Source organism: Bombus pascuorum, chromosome 12 (assembly GCF_905332965.1).
Source record: "Bombus pascuorum chromosome 12, iyBomPasc1.1, whole genome shotgun sequence".
Lineage (NCBI taxonomy): Eukaryota > Metazoa > Arthropoda > Insecta > Hymenoptera > Apidae > Bombus > Bombus pascuorum.
The window spans coordinates 11,404,945-11,427,696 of record NC_083499.1 but is presented as its reverse complement, the minus strand read 5'-3'; positions in this window follow the sequence as shown (position 1 = coordinate 11,427,696).

The following is a 22,752-nucleotide window of genomic DNA, read 5'->3' as shown; positions in this document are numbered from 1 at the left end:
CACTGCCTTCTAATTGAGCAAATCGCGTTAATTGGCGGTATCAAATAGCCCACGTACGAGCATCGATCTTCCACGAACACGTCCGTGTTTCTATTCCAGAAGCTCGGTCCTTGAAAAAGAAGGCAAAGGAACGAAATATATCAAAAGATTCGAGACAAATGCCGTCAGCCGCATCAGCAAGTATAAGTGAAATGACAGCGAGTTTTAATTGCATCATTATGGCCAGCGAAGTGGCTCGAGGGCTTTCTGTAATCACCAACCACGCGTTCCCTTCCTCTGAGTCCCCTTTTGTCGAGGTAGCCCACTGTGAACGAAGCGTACATACGATTCTTTTCGTTCTTCTTGCCGCTTCTATCCACGCCAACGTATCTGATCCCGAGGCAACGTGGCTCGCCGAAGAAAAGCTTTTTTGACCGACAAAAATGGCAACGAGCCAACGGCAGTCCTGATGTGTTTGTCGAAATAACAAGGTCAGTTATTCCAACCACGAAAGCGGGACAGAAGCTGTGCCGTTATCGGCTTATCGAGTTATACAGAGTTCGTGTACTAATTACACATCGTTTTACGTACGACGTCCTTTCAACGACGATAATCGAAAATGCGGGAAATGGCTTTTCTACCTAGTCGACCTTCTCTGTGTTCCCCGTGGATACGTGCGATTCGCCGGATTTTCTGAAGTGTAACTTTGTCTAAAACGTCGTTGAAGTTCTCGTTCAGCCTGGTATAAAATGACAGCTTTGATATCGCGATCTTCTGGCGACTACGTTTATATTAAACGGAGATTGTTGTTTCGTCGAACTCCAATTTTATCTTGCTGACTTTTAACCAGAGTTTTACCATAGAAATGCGAATCCAAAGGGATGTGCTGGAAAATGTGTGGTTAAAGGGATTTGAAACAAAGTAGCTACCTTGTGTACAGTGTATCAATTTGCTGTACAGTGTACGTATGACGTAAAGCAAATTCCGGAAAGCAAATCACGCGATTCGATATCGATAGAAATTTTCCACCATCGAATTTATATCCCATCTCGCAGAATTTATCGTCATTTCGACGATTGCAATTCGAAACGGCCGTCCGTACGGTTTACTGAATTTTATGTCGGTTAAGGCGTTTTGTTCCTCCTTCCCCCGGAACGAAGCCTGAATAAGCCGAGAGCAAAATCGAATATCGTCTATATGCCCGGAGAGCTTATTTTAGAAAATATGCAAATCTAATGCAAGTGAAATTCTCGGCCGCGATAAGAATATGTTTCGCTGGAAGACGTTTATACGTCTGGAATGTGAAATCCCCGAAGCTGAGGAACGATGACCGAATCCTACTCTCCTTCACCTTTTGGGAATCGAATTTCACCCTTAGGCAATAGGGTGGACGAGCTTCCTATGGATGGGCGGCTGGCTCACCACGAAAGCACATTTTTCTCTAACTCTACACGACAGGGATGAGAAGGTCGAACCTCCTCAACCCTCGACACCTTCGCCCAAACTACCATCTTCCTCCCTTTTTATCGTGACCACTCGTATCCGAGCTAATGATTACTTTTCAATCGATTCATTCGCTGGATCGTCGACCTGTCACCGTCCCTTCCACACTTCACGATTCCATCTCAATTTATAACCATGTCCAATCCATTGCGAAGATTAATGAACCGATGCGTATACATATGAGTACAGGAAAATAAATAGGTAACGTCGAATTTCGAATTAAAAGTACGACGTAATATTTTTTTGATTAATGAGTTGGTTCTGTCGTTGTAATTAATTTTACGTAACTTAATCTTGTACGTACTTATATATTTTAAATAAATTATGCGATTTTATAAATTTTATAATCGAATTTTCGACTCGCGTTACGAAACTCTATGCATTTTTCTTTCCTATTCACTAGACGATAATTTTAATTCCAATTGTGTTCCAATTCCAAGTGTACAATACGATACAGAAATAATAATAATATATTGCCTGAATTATGTGAAACATAATTAAATCAGAGAGATTTTTTTACTCTGTCGTTTATGAAGCGAGGAAACATTTTTGTTAAAAATACATATACCATTTATAATTTAGAATCGTGGTAATCGTCAACCTTTTTATCGGAATGTTATTTATTTATTAGAAAGAAAGCTATCGTTGTACGAACAAACAATTTCTATGGTTTGAAACCTTTCGATAAAAAAATCGAAGAGCACAGAAGCGTTGGAACGAGATAAAGGGTTTTCGCTTGGAGTGCAGGACGTGCCTTAGGTCAAGCGATGATGGCACGAAAATTGAGTCGAAGCGAATTCTTCGAAGAGCTAACGTAAGTGTTAGAGGTTTGCGATATAGTAACGTAGAAATAAGCAAAACGTATTTCTGGCTTGCTATCACCAGAAGGACAGCAGCGAAACAAACGACTGTCGCATAAATTACGCTATCTTGATGCTCGTTGCTGCAGTGCATCCTGGCACGAGGCAGGTCTAAAGGTGTTGGAGACGCGATCACCAGAACTACCTGCTTGTACAAATCCCAGTCTGCTTGACATAAACGAAGTGCTCTTCTTCCAAGAACGTACTTTTAACGACAAGATATCTTTCCCTCGTTAACGAAAATTAGTTGCTAATGTACCGTTATATACCAAATTTTGTTATTTGCAAACTTTTTACTAATACCACGTTATATTTTTATGTATCGAACCAAACAATAACGAATACGATAGAAGAGTTAATCACACGAATATCAAATAGCCGCGACCAACTGGACGAGAACAAAAGTTTAATTTTTTTTTTTAATTTTATTTTGGTTTTTTTACAATTTGTCCTTATGGACATTTGGTAAAGTGTTATATCTTATTGGTAAAAAAAAATAAAATACAAATAAATATAGCATGTGGGTGGCTACCCCCAGCGAGGTGCCAGCTTCGTTTTTTCTAAGTTATATCTTTTATGAGGTCTATTGGGTGTTTTCTTTTTAGTCTTCTTGCAAAAGTTTAATTTAATATGTTTTATATGTAATATGACTTTTATAACGATCTTTTGATTTTTAAAATCATCCCAATACTTTCGATTAGAAACTTAGCGTTTTAGACTTCTCATCCGTCCACGACTAATGAAAATGTTGTCAATTTATCGTGTTTTCATTTCGCGTTATATCTTTCGCAAAGAGTTAATTTTCAGCAGCGAAGTTCAGCTCGTAAATATCATTTAAAGTTAGCCAAATTGTCGGACGATATGAAAATGAAAGGAGATTCGGAGAATTTGGGAATATTAAGGGGGCCAGGCTGGCTGCGGAGGTTTCGTTCATAGGCAGGTGGTCGGGACAAAGAAGAGCAGGAAGGGAAGAGTAATCAAGCGCCACTGCTACTCTATGGCAAGACAACAGATCTGAAACAAACGACTGTTTCATAAATCATTCTTGCTACGTTTCTAGTATATTTCGGAATATGGCGAGGTAGAGAAACCGTTGCTACTGCAGCCGACAAGCCTGTGAAAATCAAAGAGGTATTCCATGAATTTTACACAACAAAAAGTAATCGTCAAAGACAAGTACTCACGGTTGGAAGTTTAATTAATCCATTGGTGCACATTGTTCGCTTATATGGTGCTGCTTTTGTCTCTGGATGTAAACGAGGCAGATGTTTGACGGCCTCATTAGCGGGATATTTTAAGTTGAATAGATGCAGGTAAAGTATGTTTTAATTATAATACGCAAGAATGTAATTGATGTATTTATTACGGAAAGTTACGAGCTCCGGTAGATATTAATTACCTTAATAAGATAGGTATTTCGAAGTGATATAGAAAATCATATATGAAGCATTTGTCGTGAAAGAACATTTTATTAACGAAAGGTGGTAAAAATATTCTAGAATGAAGTAATATTTAAATTAGATTAAATATCGATACCTCTATTATCTCGTTTAATTTTAATTTTACTTTGGCATAAGACAATTAAATTATCGTTTATTATGAAACAATGAAATCAAAGATATTAAACGTAAAATTGTTGTAAAATTTATATGGGATGAATAAATTAAATTATTCTTTAGGATGAAACAGTTAGATGAAAGGTATTTAATGTAAAATAACTGTAAAATTAATATATAATACAATGAATAAATTACCAGAGATGAATTTATTCTACGTTAAAACGAAAACAATGCTCAAAGCTGACTTTAGCGTTAGCAGGAAGCGGAATGAGGTAAAAAGTGTATATAACAGACGGTAAATATGTGCAGTTAGAGAGGTAACTCAATTTTTTAATAAATTATCAACGACGAACGTATACTGAAATTTTAATTTTAAGAGTGGCAAGGAAATCGCGTCAGTGTAACGCGTAACTTAATTCTATTTATTCGGAACAGTCGTTTTTCGGAAAAGATCTGCCACATTCTGTGCATGTCGTCACACGTTTCTCTTTCGCTTTACCTTCACATCCTCCCTCGACGATCCTACGAAAACAATCACATTAAAAAGAAAAAAAAAAATGCGAAAAAAGAAATACTTCTGAACGTTAAAAAGCACTCCGGAAGTCCGTTAACCGCGAGCCGTAAAACAGGAAGGAAACGTTGCTCCTACGACAATAAGTCGAACATCCGAGTGCTCGATCGTCCTCAACAACGACAATACGACGAAACAATAGCGGAAGTTCGATTCACGAGTGTTCTCGAGACGCATTTGAAGTGTTCGGTAATATGAAAGTTAAGAGAATGGAGTGGCCTCGGTGGCTGCAGGTTTACGAGAACGACAGAGGTATGGGCGAGGAATAATCAAGCCGCACTTCTGCGTTCCGCTATCGCGACCCAACGAATTCGAAACAAACGACTGTCGTATAAATTACGATGATATCTGCCGGAGAACAGCGTGCCACTCGAATCTTCGAGAACCAACCGAGGGGAAGACCGAAGATAGGGAAAAGAAGAGCGAGCGAGTTTAAGTTAAGCGTTGGCCTAGCTTTGATACTCGTTAACGCGTCCTTTGACCGATTCGAGCACTTACTTGGTGGAACGAAGCCAGACCTTGGTCCAGGACGATTTACTTAATGAGCTTGCGCGGGTATCTTCGGACTCTCTGACTTTATCGCTCGAACAAAATCGTTGACATTGAAAAGGAGCTGCCGCCGGCGCCAGCGAACGACTTTATTAATCGGAGAAGGTTTTTAAGCGGCGCCTGCGGAGAGAGAATGTTATCGTTTCCCCCTGGGATCCACGTTTTTTCGTTGGCAAGGTGTTGCAAAAAAAGGGTAACGTAGCCTGGCAGAAAATTTATGGGCTTTCGGTGGGATCTGTTTCTCAGAAATTTTCCACACCATACTTCTTTCAATCGACCGATTTTTATTTTGGTAAATTTTTTAACCGTTATGGATTAAGAGTTACTATGTAGGCAAATTAATTAATTAAGAATTTTTTTAGTAGGTTAATTATGCGTTAATCATCGCGTGAAAGTTTAGACGCAGTTAAGTAAAATTTCATACCGTCAAGTTGTAGGTGGTTTTTTTAATTACAATCATTTGCATGTTATTATAATATAATCTTATATGTATTTTTAGCTACTTTGATTAGTTTCGTTTTCGAGATGAAACGCACGAATAAATCTTGTTCCAAACTAAAGATCTTTAATACGTAAATGATAGAGTACGTGTAAATGGTTATTACGCTTTTGTTACAACTTAATTTTAGAAGCACTTCGACTTGAAATTCAAATACGTTATTTTCAACTTGATGATAAGAATAGATTTATCGTAGGATGTGAATTTTTATGTTTTAATAAGTGAACATCGATCAAGGCGTTGTGACAGCCATTACACTTACGCTTCGTTATTAACCTGATTAAAGAGGGTCGAAGTACCTTGATAGATATTCCACTATCTAGTTTCCATCAATGCCAGGAACTACCAGACATTTCGAAGTTGCAAACAACAGGCAATCAATTTCCACTATCGATAAATCATCGTTGAAATCGTTTGATCGTTGGTTTAATCATTCGTGAATTGTAATTGTTCTACATAGGTGTGCGCAGTAGTAAAGGAAATGAATCACGAAGCTTAAATGTAACATTGCGCCTTTAATTTATAAATTTGTATTATTTATCATCAGTGAAAAAACACGATAGTAGCAGATATTTTTTATTTTCTTCTTGATACGCTGAAGCGTTCAATTGGAAAAAGAAATATAGAATGATGCGTAACAATTGTTACTCTGCTCATCTTTTCTTAACGTCGAATAAAACGATAAGCTTTACGTTATGAATAACGCGGTTAAATTAATTGACCCTGTTTCTTCACTGCAAGATACTCAGATTATAAAGATAATAAATCGATAAAATAAAAAATAGAATAGTTTGTAAAACTCATTTTGTTTGTAAAAATTCATTTAGACAAGTTATTAAGGTTTTATTTTTTATTAATGTCGCACAAGTATTTTCAAAGACACCGTGCGATAAATATTAACATAGTATAGTGTCTTCTACGTTGAGAAATATTATGTAAGAATTAAAACCGATATTTTTGATAACGATATACTCGCAAAAGTCTATACTAACTCCAAACACCAAAGTATCCATTTCTTCAACAACGTTTCGAAGCTTGAAACAGTCCATTCAACGCGAAAAGTGATGGTCGAGTTCAGACGTAATCTAAACTCTGGAAATCTAAAACTGTGGTATTTAAAATCGCGTACTCGACAAAAATTGGTACCGACGAGAAAGGAAATCCTGCGTTGATCGATCGTACAATAGAAATGTCGCGGTTCTATGTTGGAAAAGAAGCGACCAAGCCAACGATGGATCCTCCGGTTTTTAAGTGACGTGGGAATGGAGGAATGCGAAATGTTTGCCGCGCATCCATCATTCGATTCGCATCCATCGTATCATTTGGCACTGCTTCGCGGGTTCTTCCGGTTGCTTTCATTGATAAGCGAGATAAGTGTGCCCATCAGGGCCACGTTCCACGTTGTGAGAAGAAGACGAATGACTTTCGATGACGGCCGATCTGCGTGCGCGTGTGAGAATCGATTTCTACCGATCGCAATTCCCCGATGATTTATCTATGCCTGCCTACCAAAAATTCGCTCCGAATCGGAAATCCTTTCAACCGAATAGCTTATTTTATATTTATATTTTATATCGGTTTATCCCGTGTGAAAAGGGATTGTAATCTGTAAAGATTTTCTGTAATTATTTTACTTCGGGTCGCTTTATTTTTGCCACTTGCAAATAAATTCTAGTACAAAGAATTTGATACTCTGAAAATCGTATTACGCACAGATCAAGAAAATATTACGTAAGTTGGTGAGTAAAAAAGTATTGGTAGACTACTATATTTATTATACTAATTTACTACTACTGTACTATTTATTATTATTTACTGCCATACTGTTATATACTACTATATACCATTACACTACGTATGTATTAATTAAATAGGTCCAAGCAGAAATATATTAAATTTCGTGTTTAGTAGTAGACTGCCAAATTTTGATACTACGTAGAGTAACAGAAATATAGAGTAAAAGTAGCTTCGTTGGAAAATAACATCTTCGTATACTTCTTTTACGAACTTCTCTACTGACCACCATTCACACATGAAATTCAAATTACCACATAAAATCTATTTTTCTTTTCGATAACCAGCTTGTCGAATGATGGTTCAGCTTCACCTTCTTGTTCCGAAGGATAAAAGTTGATCGTTGAACGCCGTCGTTGTAGCTATCTGTTCACACGGATGATATAATATCCTGTAATTTGATGTCTATTGTTCCGAAAAAATCATTCTATTGCTGAAAGCTATAGCGATCTTTATACAGATAACCTCTGAGATTCTTATCGGTTAAAGCGAACCAAGTTGCTCGGTGGAGGTGGACACGCGTGTTCTAAACCCAAAGGAACAGCCTCGACCATGTCATAAACACGTTGGTCGGTTCTACTCGAGATGTTTAACGCATAGCTGTTCACTGAAGTGATGCGAAGTGGAGCTTGGGTGCCAATGCGGTCTTAAACGATAATAAATTCCCGAACAACGCAACCCTATCGCATAACACGTTCTCTGTGATCCGTTTCGTGCGCGATTCGCGTCACAACGCAACGATTTCTTAGCGTAAGGAGAACGAGAATATGCGCCTGGAGCGCACTTTTTATACGCCGTAAACGGGTGTAACACCTTCCATGCGGAACCATTAAAGACGTCCGTATTCTTGCGTTGCGTGAAACGCACGCAACATGCAAGCTGTAACATTGCAACTTTACGTCTAGTTTAGTGGCTGGGCGAAAGCTGAAACCTGAAACTACCTGTGTACCGTTTCCGACTATACTGCCTGGTTGATGGTTTCCGGATTAAAGGGACTGCCATCATGTTATTCGCTGTAAAGCAACGCCTGGAAAATAAGGAATCACAATAGTGTTTTTCTGTTCTTTACGATGTCGTTTGGTTATAGAACTACGTTCGCGAGCCTGCTACTTTTCGATCAAAATAAACCCATACACGTATCGCTCGGTTCTTGTCGAGTTTCTGATCATCACCGATACCGACCTTTCGAAACTTTGCAACGCTTTTAACGTTACTAAAATTGTTTACTGTATATCTTCCGTAAGTCGACTAAACCTGTTTCATGAAACTAAATACTTAACAGATAAGATAGAATTTTTACGATTCTAAAAAATGGCCAATTTTTTAGAGTTTACAAGGTTAATAAATATGTTAGCGTATGTATATATATATGGTGGAAAAAAGTAGAGAGCACTCTGCACAGTTTCATTTAACATACAAAATGTTGATCAGCTACGTATGTACATACGCACTCGATAGTTTCAAAATACTCGAGATCAAACAGGTTCCATCGATTTTCGAAATAAAATAAACGAAAAATAAATGGCAAATAAACGAAATCTGAGCACGCCAACAATATATAATTTAATATATTTCGACAGTCTTCGAGTTGTCAACGTGTCTCGTAGAATTTGTACTAGGTAACACTAGCTTTTAAAACGTGCTCTAGCGCGAGAACAGTCCACAGGGTGTTAAGAGAGATACGAGGCTTCCTAGGAAGAGACGCGAACGATTTAATTATGCTATCGTGAATGCGGTTCTTTTAATACTTGTCGGCTTATTATAATACCAGATTTTGCTGTGATAGTCGTGATATACTTTTTATACACCCTATACTCGACGATATATAGACCTCTTTTCAAAACTTGTCATTTCCTGCGCTGAACGATCGAAAAATCAGCAACGATCGTTGCACGCGATAAATAAATTTACATTAGCGCGAGACAACTATAGAATTGTGAAGAATTTCCTGCCAAAGAATGCCCCTTTTTAAGCATTAAAAGAGGCACGAGCTCGTAAATATATCAAGAGAAATTTACACGAAGAGAAGGTAACGCATCGTTGTACGAGAGAGGATCTTCCCTCTCCACGGGCTGTCAGTTCGGTCGGACAAAGAAAGGAAAACGTTCGGCCTTCGTCGAAATCCGGTCACAATAATCCTTTATTAACGATCGGTGTTCGTTCGTGGCCGCAACTTCTGATCGAAGGTAGAATCCGACACCGGTGACCCGGGACAGGCCGCAATTATTCGTAATTTAGCTTGGCTCGATTCGCGCGCGACCACCTCTGCCTCTCTCGACCGGCTAATAACCGTGAAATTAGCATAATGTCACGTTACATGACGGAACGGCGGATCTGTGTTCGATTCGAGCACGTGCAAAGGGTAGGAGATAATCCGGCGGACGAGATATCGGGTCAGCGACGGACTTTGGACGGCTGTCTGGGACTAAGTAGTCCGCGGGTTAAGATAAGACATCGTAGAAGCGTCAGACGCGAACGTGTAAGCCTACGTGTTCACTGTCTTCGGTTAAACGCAGCATCCGTACGCAGATGGGATTTTTTAGTCTTTAATCATCGAATTGGGACCATTTTTCTAATTATTACTACCGAGATATACCGATATCGCGTATTGTGCAAATATCGTGAAGATGATTAGGCAAAGGAACGCAGGTCTGATTAGTAAATTCTTTCATATGTACGTACTAAGAGATTGTCGTGAGTAATTGTAGTAATAATACTTAAGATCAACCGCTGTGTTACAATCTTTGAAGACTAAAGACACATCGAATTGTAGTATTTAGAGTACGAGTATTTGGATGTGTATGAAATTCTTAATTTTATGGATTAAGCCGAAGAAGCGAAACTTGGACAGAAATTTGTTTTATCCATCAAGTACGTCTTTTGAATATTTTATATATATTTAAGTATCACATCTTGCATCTTGTGCTTTCACATCTTTAGATCGTATTATATATACATTTAAGTTTTGAAAAATATAATTCGTAATAAACTTCGTAGATATAACTGGTGGTCGTCACGTTTGCATAATAATCTAAATCCCCGGAAAGGATTATATCCTTAAAATTATACCACGGCGGTCAAGCCATCTTAAATCACAATCAACGCAACGGACAACTCCGTTCATTCCTGGAAAAATAAAAGTCACCACTTGAAAAACTTGAACTCTCATCGTCCACGTCTCAAACAGTGGACTCTTATCGTGTCTGGAATCGATCGTGGTCAATCCTGTCTACCCAAACGAACCGTGGTTTAGTCTGGAACGAGAAGAGATTACCTATCTTTCCGTCTCCTTTGGTATAAAGTTCCCTTCGACCAGACCAACGAAGATCTCTCGTTGAGATCGGCGATTTTTCTTGTTACTTCGGTGGAATCTAACGTGGGATTTTCTATACGCGTTAGACGTACCTATTTCTACCGACACAATAGCGAAGTATACTTCCTGTAAGCGATTTTAAAATGTTACGTCCGCGCCAAATATACGCCGTCGTTCGTGAGTATGTGGACATTTTGCTTAATTCGTATTGATTAGATTTATTCGTTCGATTCGCATTAACAGCACGTGAGAAAAGAATTAGGATACGAGCTAACGAATTAATATTCTCAAAATTGCGAACGATTTGTATCGACAAGATTCTAGAAAATTGATCGTGCTACATAAAATATAATATAATATTTAATCTCACTTATCGGCTTTCACTAAAGTAAATCAACTACGATTCTTCGTAATTGATCCATCAACTACGGTCAATTACACGATCTGTTACGAGTTTTCATAATTGGCTCGTTTCATTGTTCGCTGTGTTAATACTTGTACGACAAAGTGAAAAATTGGGTGTTATAACTTAGACCGGCATAAACTCCGAAGGCATTTGCTTCTGTCAGCTTAATAAAAGAACAGAACGAATGGAAGAAGGAAGGAGGGGAAAGCAGAAAGCGTGAACATTAAGCCGAGGCAACGGGGGTGCTCGATTTTACCGCTAATCAGATCGCATTCTTTCTCTCTTTGGCGTAGGTCCTGATACAGGCTATATATTATCCCTGGTTCGCAGAATGGCTGATTTCAAAGAAGCCACTGCCGAATAATTCCCAGGCTTGTTATCGATTGCCAACTAGGGATATACGGTTCGCTTACAGTCACCATTGCTTGTTTCGCTAATCCTCGTTTCATGACAGGATTTATTACGTGTCAGTGTAAACACGCGATGCGACGCCTTCAATGAACCGAATGTGTCTCGAATAAATTGTCCAATCGTCAGCTCGCGATCCAGGAAAGTTACACGAAGACTTATCGACGATAACGCATAATAATTTTCACCGTATCGTGCAAGAAATCTGTAGATTCAAATATACAGTGATAACCTACCTATGTATCTACCGTTAATAATATTTTCCAAGTGCTGGGAAGAGCGATAAAAACATGTATTTAATTTCAAAATCAAATGGAAAGAGGGTTTCGATGTGAAATTGGTCGACAATCTCGAGTTTTAAAATTGTTTTTTTCTAATATCACTCGTCGTGTTTTCCTGCGTCCTTTATACGCGATATTTAAAGCTAAAACAGATATGTATAAGAGTGGAAGGATACGAAATTAAAACGACCATTCGACGAATTTCTTTGTTGCAACTCGGCTCGGAGGTAAAGCGAGGAAATGATCGCCGTAGGGAAATTTTACGGTGAACGAGACAAAATGGCTGAAAAGGAAAAAGAAAGAAAGAGGAAGCAAAACTGAAGCAACGGGAATGATATAGAAGCTCGATACCACCCGGAGAAAATTTCTCGGAGTGGTCGGTATGCAAACATTCCTCTCGCTCGTGCCTATGCGGTTAAATCCGCCTCACAAAAGAACCGTGATAAAAAGTACTCGGTCGTTGATATCGGCAGCCAGCGTGTTTATATTAAAATAATATCGAGATTCACCAGCCGTATAATTAAAAGACCGTGCCCCGTGGCTGTTCTACCAAAGGATCGAACGGTCCTTTAATTTCATGGGAATACGGATTCGTGAATGAATCTCAGGATTCAGGAAAGAGAATTTTCGAGCTTCGTTATCGTAAGATTTTTTACACGGATCTTGCTGAATTCTGGGCTTCTTGTTTTTTCGACCGTTCCTTCCTTCCTTCTTTAATTAACTCGCCTGTTTTGCATAAAATATGCAGCGTGTTTTTAAACTGTATATATATACGCGTTTTCTTTCTATATAACATTTTAAAATGTACAAAATGTTTCGCGCGAAAGTTGTTCAATAAATAGTAAATAGTTTAACAAACTATTTAGATTTTTGTTCTAAATTGCTATTTACAGAGACTTCGATATAAGCGTACTTTTTAATATAAATAATTAATATTATACTAACGAAAACATTACACGTATATGTAGTAGTTAATATTTGATGGAAAACAAAGGTTTAATTAGTTAATTTAACAACATTTTGTTTTCAATGCTAAATTTTTTCGACCTGGATAGGTTAATAATTTGTTATAAGGAATTCCATGACAAATTGATTAATGCGTTAAAAAAAGGTATGGCTCTATTAAAAAGAATAAAGTTGATCTTTCCTCGAACAATTCTCGCAATACATTCGCGAAGATTCAAAGTGACACGGAATCTAGTCAACGAGACACGGTAAAAGAGATTTTTTTGGCTTTTTTTGAGAGAAGGATTTTATTTCCTATCATATGTGTAAAGTATTAAAATGGTGCGGCGATTTCGACAAACTGCGCATATTTCCAAATTTTCCGCTTCTACTTGCAAAAATATTGCCGCAATAAAAAATCTTGCACGAATGGGTAATCGAACATTTGGGTCATGATGTAGCGTGATCTTTTTCCTTATTCATTACTTTCCAACGCTGTTACACGGTTTCCATCGATTTGATTAATTTCCGATAAGATGAAACGTGTCAAGGCGTATATTTGAAAGGAGCCATATAATTTTAGCCTCGTACAGACATTCCTCGATAATCTATTTGTAGATTGTCTCAGTAGAAATTTCGGCGTTGCGTGCGACTAGTCGCAAGTGTAAAAGAAAAGTGGAAAAGTCCAACTATAACATCCGTGACGTCCTAGAGACTGTTAGAACCGCGGCGGTCCTTAAGCGTAGGACCATGGCAGCTCAAAGCCGCTATCGAGGTTGAGCCTAAACCTTGATGACACATTTATGGTTCCGGCTATCAGCAATGCGATACTCTTGGAAATAGGTCGACACCGCACGATGCGTCGATCTTGACACTTACATCTCGTCTATAGAAGAACCGACGCTAACGTATTAAGTACACGAATGAACTGATACCATAACGAAGAAGTATTATTACAATTTCAATGATATCAAACGAGTACTATATAAGCTGGTGGTATAAATAATTTTTCTCTAACTCTGATGTTTCGTACAAAGTCACATTCCAAAATGAAATTGTCACTTGCGACATTAGACTTACATGAAGTTATTTGTTCCGTAATCACTCGTCAAACTTACTGAAAACAATCTAATCCTAAGTCACTAAGCATAACGAGCTTTCTTCCTGCGAACTTTAACACGATGAAAGCTCGTCGGTACTAGGAATATTTCAACGATCGCATTAGCCTGCTCGCTTGACAGTAACTCGATGAAGGATCGTGCCGAACGCGTTGAGAGGGTATACACCTTGGCAGCGAGGTCTCGAAGAATACACGAGCGCGTATTAGATTTACATGTAGATAGTGCTCAAGCAGCCGGCTACGAAACGGCGAACGAGAGAAAGCGTGTCGGTTGACGCGCGCCAAACACTTTGCTCCACGGTAGAAGACCCCGGGGCACGAATTGAAAATCGGAACGCGGGCTAAGATGGAATAAATTAGGGGGCACGGCGCGCGTAGTCGAGTCTTTGACTGCGACTCGTTTGAAAGGCTGTTTAAGAGCAACACGCTTCAAGATTTGTCGTTGTCACGCAAAACCATCGACAAAGACATCGATATAGGTTGACGCGGTTTGTTTTTCATGCTTGCTGGATCGCAACATATCAAATTGAAGACAAAGGAATGATATAATCCTCGAGAAAACTAATTATCTCTTCGCTAATTCTTTGTAATATAAAATGTGAAAGAATAATGTTTGTTCTTTCAAGTAGAAACTTTTAAACACAGTTAGGTGATTACACGAGACTTTTATTGAAATCTCAGTATTCCCTGCATGCTTTCTCAATACGCTGTAGAAAATTTTTAAAACAATACCGATAAAAGTTAGATACACGTGGTTATTTATTTGTCTGACCACTTTTGTGGCGATACCAACATGTCCTCTGCCATACCTCAGGCTTGTTACGATTTAGAAATTGAGTTAGAAAGCGTGTTGATAAAATTGCTACCAAATAATTCTCCCTTTTGTAGAATCACGCGTAAATATTTCAATTTTTTCGCGCTATGTCGCGATAATCGCATTGTGAAAAAGCAAAATTCAATAATTTTTAAAAAGGTAAAGAATTAGAATTAAAAAATTGCAGATAAAATATCGCACGAAGGCAACGTTAGTCTTTAATAAATCGATCTTTCGTGTTTCACATATTTTTAGGAATATTTTGCAATACGCAGATCTTTTAACGAATACGTCTACGACAAAAGCGAAGAGATAGGATTATGAAAACGAAGACTCGTGTATGTAGATACCGCCATCCAAAGGACATTGATGACGATGGTTCCCAGGCAAGTAACGATTCTCTTGCTTGGATTTGCTATCACGAATTTCGTATTCCGTGTAGCTTCCTTCCTGACGGAGTTAAACTTAAGTGCAGTTTGTGCTTACTAGTCGTCATAACACTGAAGTGTACAGAGTGATTGGAATACGTATGCACTATGCTTCGTTAAGCCGTTTCATCGTCCTCTTTTCTCGCAAAAATATATGTTTCTTAAAGAATGTACTATTTATTTATTATTAATGACTGTACTATTCAGTAGTTGAAAACGTTTCTCTTTCACAATTTAGGCAATGTTTCATTTTCAATTTCAATTTCAAGAATCTCTAATGAAATATTGCTTGCTGTAGCTATCGAATATTATTAAAAAGAGAGTTAAATTGTAACATCTTTCTCTAATTATTGGTATAATTGCGTTAGGTAAAATATTGACACTGCTGTGCTAGAAGGCGGTCCGCTATTAGAGTCAATTTCTATCAAAATCTAATTTTTGTCAAAATTGACGACTCTTGGATTGTGTAGTCTTCTGGCGAGCCGACGACACACGAGTATAATAGCGTAAGCTTCTCCTAACAAATTTGACGAAACGTTTGATTCTATAATTTGATGAAATTGATATTTACAGATCAACGAAGCTACAGCTACAAGTTTGTCATTATAATTATTTGCAATTAATATTCTATAGTACGGTATTGGTATCGTTTTCGTAATTACGAAAAGAGGAGAAAATTTGCATTTCGCACGTCCGCATTACAGTTCAGAATTTTCGAACGAAATTAGATATTCCAATGCGTGGGTAATCTACATTTATGTAAGGAATGGTACATGCAGGTGGAGCAAGAATGCGATTCGTGTGAAGTTAAAATGCACGTTAGAATTTCAGTTCTAAAGACACTAGAATATCCAACGGATCGTTGAGCACGCGATACAAATTACGAAGAAATATTCTTTGTAAGATTTCAGCGGAACTTCTCCGTTGCATGCAACCTGCACTCGAGATCCTTCGTGTCAGCTGAGGTTGAATTGGACTTCGTTAAAAGTATACCTCTCGTCGAAAGTAACGAAATCTTCTATTAATCTAGCTGTCGTCGCAATGATTTTTTTTTCATTTCAAATTTATGGAACGAATGGTTTGTTCTCTCCACGGTGTTTCCCCTCACAGAAACGAAACTTGCATTTTTAAAATAGCTTAGATTTTATACGTGGATTATTTCACTTTAGGCTGAATACGTATCTCCTTTGCTTTTAATGATAATGATGACGGAAAAAATTGAAGTCGCGATTTCAATAGTTTGCAAGAAAAATTTCATTTCAAGGATATTTTCTTCCGAGACTGTTCTTTATTGCTATTACTTTTTCTTTACTGCAACGTTGTAGATATTAATCGAGTATTCCTCGTATTACGTGGAACAGAGATCTAAACATTTTGGGTTCGATAAATTTTGTTTCTAAAAGAAATTTCTAATCGCCACTTTTAAGAAAACTCTACATCTGGTCTTCGGTTTCTCAAGCGCGATGGTCATCGATAGCGCGTAGACAAAAGAATGCATCGATGACAGACCATAAGCGGTACACGTGCGACGTTGGTTTTCGACGGTTCTTTTAGTCTCAGGGTAACATTGCTAGCGCGAGGATCTGGACCAGCTTACATTGTATTCCACACTTTGTACTTTAATATTCACAATATATATACTTACAATACCTTACAATTTACCCACGCGTTTCTTTAATTCCACATACACCGAATAACCTTAACACTAAGCAAGCAAAAGACATTTTTATTTCTTTCTTTATACCTGTACCTTACTATTTTTCATACTTGCATTATCAATTTCCTTGTTATTTGTGTAATAAATAAAGGTATTATGTATTAACACTGAAACCATAAATTTTTGTTCTTTCAATTACATACGAAATCACGCGTATTTTATATCGTATAATTACTTATTCTATTTCTGTAATCGCGAAACGCTACGTATCACGATCGATTGTATCTCGATTGTCAAAAATCATTTAGGAGTTTAAAGAAGAGCGAGTGACACGGGTCGGGCAACGGTGGAAGCGGCAAAAGCCAAAAACGCGTAGATGCGGCGAATCGTAAAACATTTAATAAAATCTAAATAGCGGTAAAACGGAGCGGACACCGTTTGACGAGGCGTACGCGTCTCTCCTTCGCGGCGAACGCTTCGCTGGATTTGATTCCATATTGTTTGCCGTTTAATTATATTATATACACGATCCATTCCGGTTTCACGCGGGCGTTAATGGTTGCGGGCATCGGCCGTGGTCAATTATATTCCTCGGTGACGTAGCCAAAAACGAGATGCCATGGCGCGCGAAGAGCATCCACCGGAAATTGAAGCCTGGAAACCGGCTGTTTTATGGACTCGTTCCCGAAACTGATAGCAACTGCCCTGGCATCCGATTAAACGGTAACGAAGCCGTTCAAGTCCCGCGTAAAAACGAACTTTTCGTCCTATTCATTGTTGGAAAATGATTTATCGATCCGCGTTTTGCGGGTGCGCTGGTGTACACCAGGATTAACGGTCGATTGAAACCTATGAAACGTTCGTGTGACTTTTTCATAGTTTTTTTTCTAGTTTTTTTTTTTTTTCATTTTGCGTTGAATTTGTAGAAGTTCTATGACTTGTGAAAGATTTGTTCATACCTAGTTATTGGATAGGGAAATTTTTGGATTCATGGGTTTCAGGGTTATGGAGTTTTTTCATACGTAGATATAATTGATTCGCTAGAAAAGCGATAGGATTGAAAAAATATATTTTTAACAAATGAATTTCAAATCTTTTTCCACGGAGGATCATTGTTAATTTTTTCAAATAAATTGATCATTTTGTTTACCGTTTAACCATCGGAGTAACTAAGCGAAATACTTTTTATAATTTAGCTAATAATCTCTATTTGGTTTCTAGGATTTCCGATAAAATATTGTTTATACCGTTCATTATTTATAAAAGAATTAAAACGTTTACACATATCGCGTGATATTTCTAAAATTTCTGTCAGATCTAAATATATGTAATTACATAATCAATGTCTACGTAATTTCATATCGATAATACTTATGTGCTCTTTTTAATGTTTTAATGTTCTTAAAAAATGTATGGTTTTACAATTACAATTTTATTATACACTTTGGTAGGAATACACCTCAGGCTTCGTACCGTTAACTTGATTAGTAACGACTCGTTAATCGCAACTAATCGTAAGAATTAAGGAATGAATTTGATTTACATTATCGGCATACTTGCGACAAGGACAAAGCGTGGCCATCTAAAAGTTGTTCTTTTTATAGAAAATTAGAGAGTAGATCCAAACTGCTTTAAATTACTTAAAACTGTAATAACTTACTTATAACCGTAAATTAGTTTAGAATATAATTCAGGTACAAGGAAATATGTATTAAGAACGTTAAAGTGTAAAGCTCTTTTTTCGGACTCGATGTTTCGCTAGAAAGTAAAACAAGCAATTAAAGTACGAGTTTTCTCCTAAAAATTTCTCTTCGGGTGATAATTTGAAATTAACATTTATATGCCGCTTATAAAAACACGAACGTACAAAATTCGAAGAAAATTGCTTAAGTTATTAAAATTCTATATGAGAAATATTTTATTTTGTATAATAAAATGATATAGTAAATGAAGTACATCAAATTGAATTTCACTTACACGGCAAAGGACCTCGAACAGGACTTTAAAGTGTTAAACTGAATTCATTTATCAGTAAACAAGATTCTCTTCAAAGCTAGAAAATTTTGTTGATATTTTAAAACAAGTAATATCGCGATATATTTACAAAAATGCAATATTTCATACTCTCGCTATACATTGCCAAATAGTCGTGATATAAAAAAGACGCAATATGTAGTTATAAAATGAAAATAATACAAATCTATAGTTCATATTATATCATGACGAATATCGTGAAATTATTTTCCTGCCAGGAATTATATAGATCGAAAAAGTCCAATTACCTGTAAGTAATACGCGTTTCGTCGTGTGAAATATGTTGTTAATCTACTCTCTTCAGCGCCGTACAATTTATCGTGTTATATGTATGTAATGGAATTTTAGAAGAGACGATCGTTGCTGACCAAGCGAAAAACGAATGCATATCACGAAAGTACTTTGAAATTCGTCGTGTTTCTGTCTGTTTTCATTTCTGAACGTTACGATAGAAACCTCGATGTTCTTGCATAGAAATATTTGCAAGCTGATCGCTTCTTTACGCGTCTGAAACTGCTGTTTCTACTTTCGAAAATGTAATTATATCAAGAGTGTTGTTTGAAAAATATAGTTCATATATTTGTAACGATCTAAAACGGATATGGTATCTACATATACATGTCGGAGATGAAGGGACGCCGGAGCCTTTCTTTCGGAATATTTGGGAAGGTCCCCGATATTTTAGTCCAGACTTTTTATTATAGTCGTACTTGAACAATAAAACTGAGAAATAGCTGTTTATGAGTCAGGTCAATTACGATTGTCCGAGATTTCTGACAGTGGGCTTGGGCTCGAAGTGACATAACCGGTCACTGAACGTAGCCACGGTCACGGGAGGGACGTGTGCCTAACAGAGGTATAAAGCGATTAAATAATTCTCCTTAAAAACAGGGATTGACCCGAGGAATACGGAGAGGAGTATATAAGGGCAGTTCCACTTGGACCGAGGTGCAATCCGATAAGTTCGACTAGCCCAGTGAACACGTACATCGAGTTCCTAATCGCGATCGTCATCCCGTTGACCGTGTATTCGTTATCGAACCTAAATTCATCGTCATGGACATCTCGATCACTCGATCATCGATATCGCTTGTTAACTTTTTGTAATACATTCCCATAAACAAACTTCATCTGGTATAGGACAACTATGGACAACTCGCAGCAAGACTCGTCACACGCCCCGTTTTCCAAAGAAGATCCGATATACGTAATATACACATCTTGTCGATAAAGGATACGACTATGGAGAATTTCTGATAAACGATGTATCATGGTACAGATATTATATTAATGAAACAGCTTTACAAATACGCGATACAAATAACTGCGATAATTTACGGTAATCCTTTTATAACGAAATTTGTACGTGTATTGGTGTTCACGTGTTTCTCATCTTTTATCAGGTACGATAACCTACATACGCTATGTATTTGAAAACAACTAACAAAGATAATCCTGTAGATTTCCTCTGGAAGTACGGACCATTTCGATATATATAAGATTTGCTGTGAAAATATTGATCGTGACGTTGGAATTTGTCTTGTATAATTAAGCAGCGTGTATTGTATTTAATCCGCCTGTTACATATAATAAAGTTCTAATTTTATTATATCCAGCTCGCTAAGCTATAGGTCTGTATCGGTTAAAAACGATGAAAGATTTATGAACTTGTGTTACGAATTACGTAGCTGAATACGCGCGTTCTGATATTCGTTAATTTAATTACTCGTATGCATTGATTATGCATCTGTGAGGTATAATAATAGAAGACTACATAATTCTCTTAGAACAGGAAATTAATCGTTTGTTCGGGGTAAGAATAGGGAGATAATTTACAAAATAAAACTTTAATACAGTAGAATATTTTCGAGTCTTAAAAGGAGAATAATTGTTTGATATATTAGATTTATCGATATTAGATTTTTCGATATCCAATAAACAAATATTACCAGCTTGTCATGAAATTGTACTTTCGACGATGTGAAAGCAATTCCTACTAACCAATCGAACCAACCTCCTACGTAAATCAAAACATAGCTGACTGTATCTGATTCTTCGTCTCTTATCTTCACAGTGTTCACGAATGACGGTCGAACAAGAGGATAAGGAGTGGTAACAGGATACTCGGTCGAAACGAAATTTAATTTTCGTAGCGAACAACTTTTAATCAAGTTCGAGAAATTAGAAGGAAACCTCGACAAGCGTCGCATTCTCTCTCTTTCTTTTTCTCTCTCATTTTGTTTCCTTTCTTCGTTCCTGTTTCCCCTACCCACACCTTCGTTTCATTTCTCTCTCCTTCCCTTAACCTTCCTTCTCCTCCGGTATCCTCTCAGTTTCATCCCTCCTCGTCGGTCCGTAGCAGGCTGCCAAGAAAACTCGATAAGTAGGAAATGGGGAAGTTGGCACGTTGGCTAACTTCATATGTCCACCCTTGGCATGATATCGAGAGCCCAAGGAAAAAAACTCCCCACACAGTTGCCCCTTTCTTTCATGGCGTTCCGTTTTTTCTCATTTTTCGATTTCGCCTCGCCGTCATTTTCTCTTCCATCCCGTGAGACCGTCCTCTGAATTCTTATATTTTCCTTCCGGCGCGACGTTTCGGCTTTTATCGTGATCACCGAATATGCGGGTAATCTTCCTCTTGACCAGTGTCTCGTTGCTCGGGGGAACGCGGTTACGTTTTACATTATGAGAAATTGATTTTAGAGTCCCGTATAAAATTTGTGATATCTATTATCGTCGATATTTATGCATTTATAGAAAATTCGAAGGCTCAAGAATTTGCAGAATTGGATATGATACGATGAAATATACGAAGGTCACGAGTGAAAATCCTGATAAATCACATTTCATGTTTCTTTTCTCCTTTCTTTTTCCTTTCTTTTCTTTTCTTTTTTTTTCTTTTTTTTGTAGAGAAGTTAAAAAATTTGATGTTAATTTGATCAATTCTCCAAATTCATCGTAGCAACATCAATAATTTATCAGCGACGCACATAAAGCAATCACGAAATTTTGAAGTGTTATCTACTCAGAAGATAATATAATAATGCATTTTAATTTAAATCGATATCTCGTTTGGTTCTGAAGATAAATTAACATAAAGTGTAATAAACGTATCCAACCGTAAGTCTGTAGAATTATGTGTGTTCCATATTCTTCCCAAGAAATGCGTACGTTTGGTAGTAGCAACAATTCCAGTGGTAAAAACGCAGATGTTGCTTGTCACTGACCAATAACGAGTAACGAGTAACGAGTAACGAGATTGTGATTGAACGATGACGCGGTGAGAATGAGAAGTCCGGTTAGAGACAACGATAGAAAATTATTGAAAAATTAGATTCTCTTCAAACGGTGATATGTCAGCAACGAAGAGTTGGATGGAAACGAAACGAGAAGCATTTCACAAGGAAAATTTGATTCTTTCCGACTCGTACGGAATTGAAAGATTCGCAACGGTAATTGCTTAAACTTGTAGTAGTTTCAATAGATGTTACTCCTGTATTTGAGATTTATTGGAACAAACGTGTATATTTCTCGAACAACGTCGTTTATAATGGTACTTTTAATCATTTTTATATTAATTATAATGCAAACTTATGCGTATGTTGCAAAATTTCGAACAGAAGCGAAAGAAACGACTTGTCCAACTTGCGAGGACAGTTGCACCAGTTATCTAAGACCTGAAACTACATTTCAAAAAGAATTATAGCGAATTTCGTTGCCAGCGACCGATTCCTATGCCCCAGCTGGTCGGACCTTGAATTTAACACGATTCCAGCAGCAATTTTACGCTTCGAGCACTTCGAAAAGCCACTGGAATAACGCTGAAGGGAGAGAGTAGTCGAAGCTCGTAGAAGGAACGAGTGAAAAAAATGGAAATCCACTAGGACTACTAGGAGTCGTTTTGGCCTTCTCTCTCTCTCTTTTCTCCCCTTTCTCTTTCGCCCTCTTTCTCGGAAGTGTCGTAAACTCCAGTGAAAGAGACCTTTGAAGTCGCCTCCAATCGGAAACCGACAGAATTCGAATCTTCAT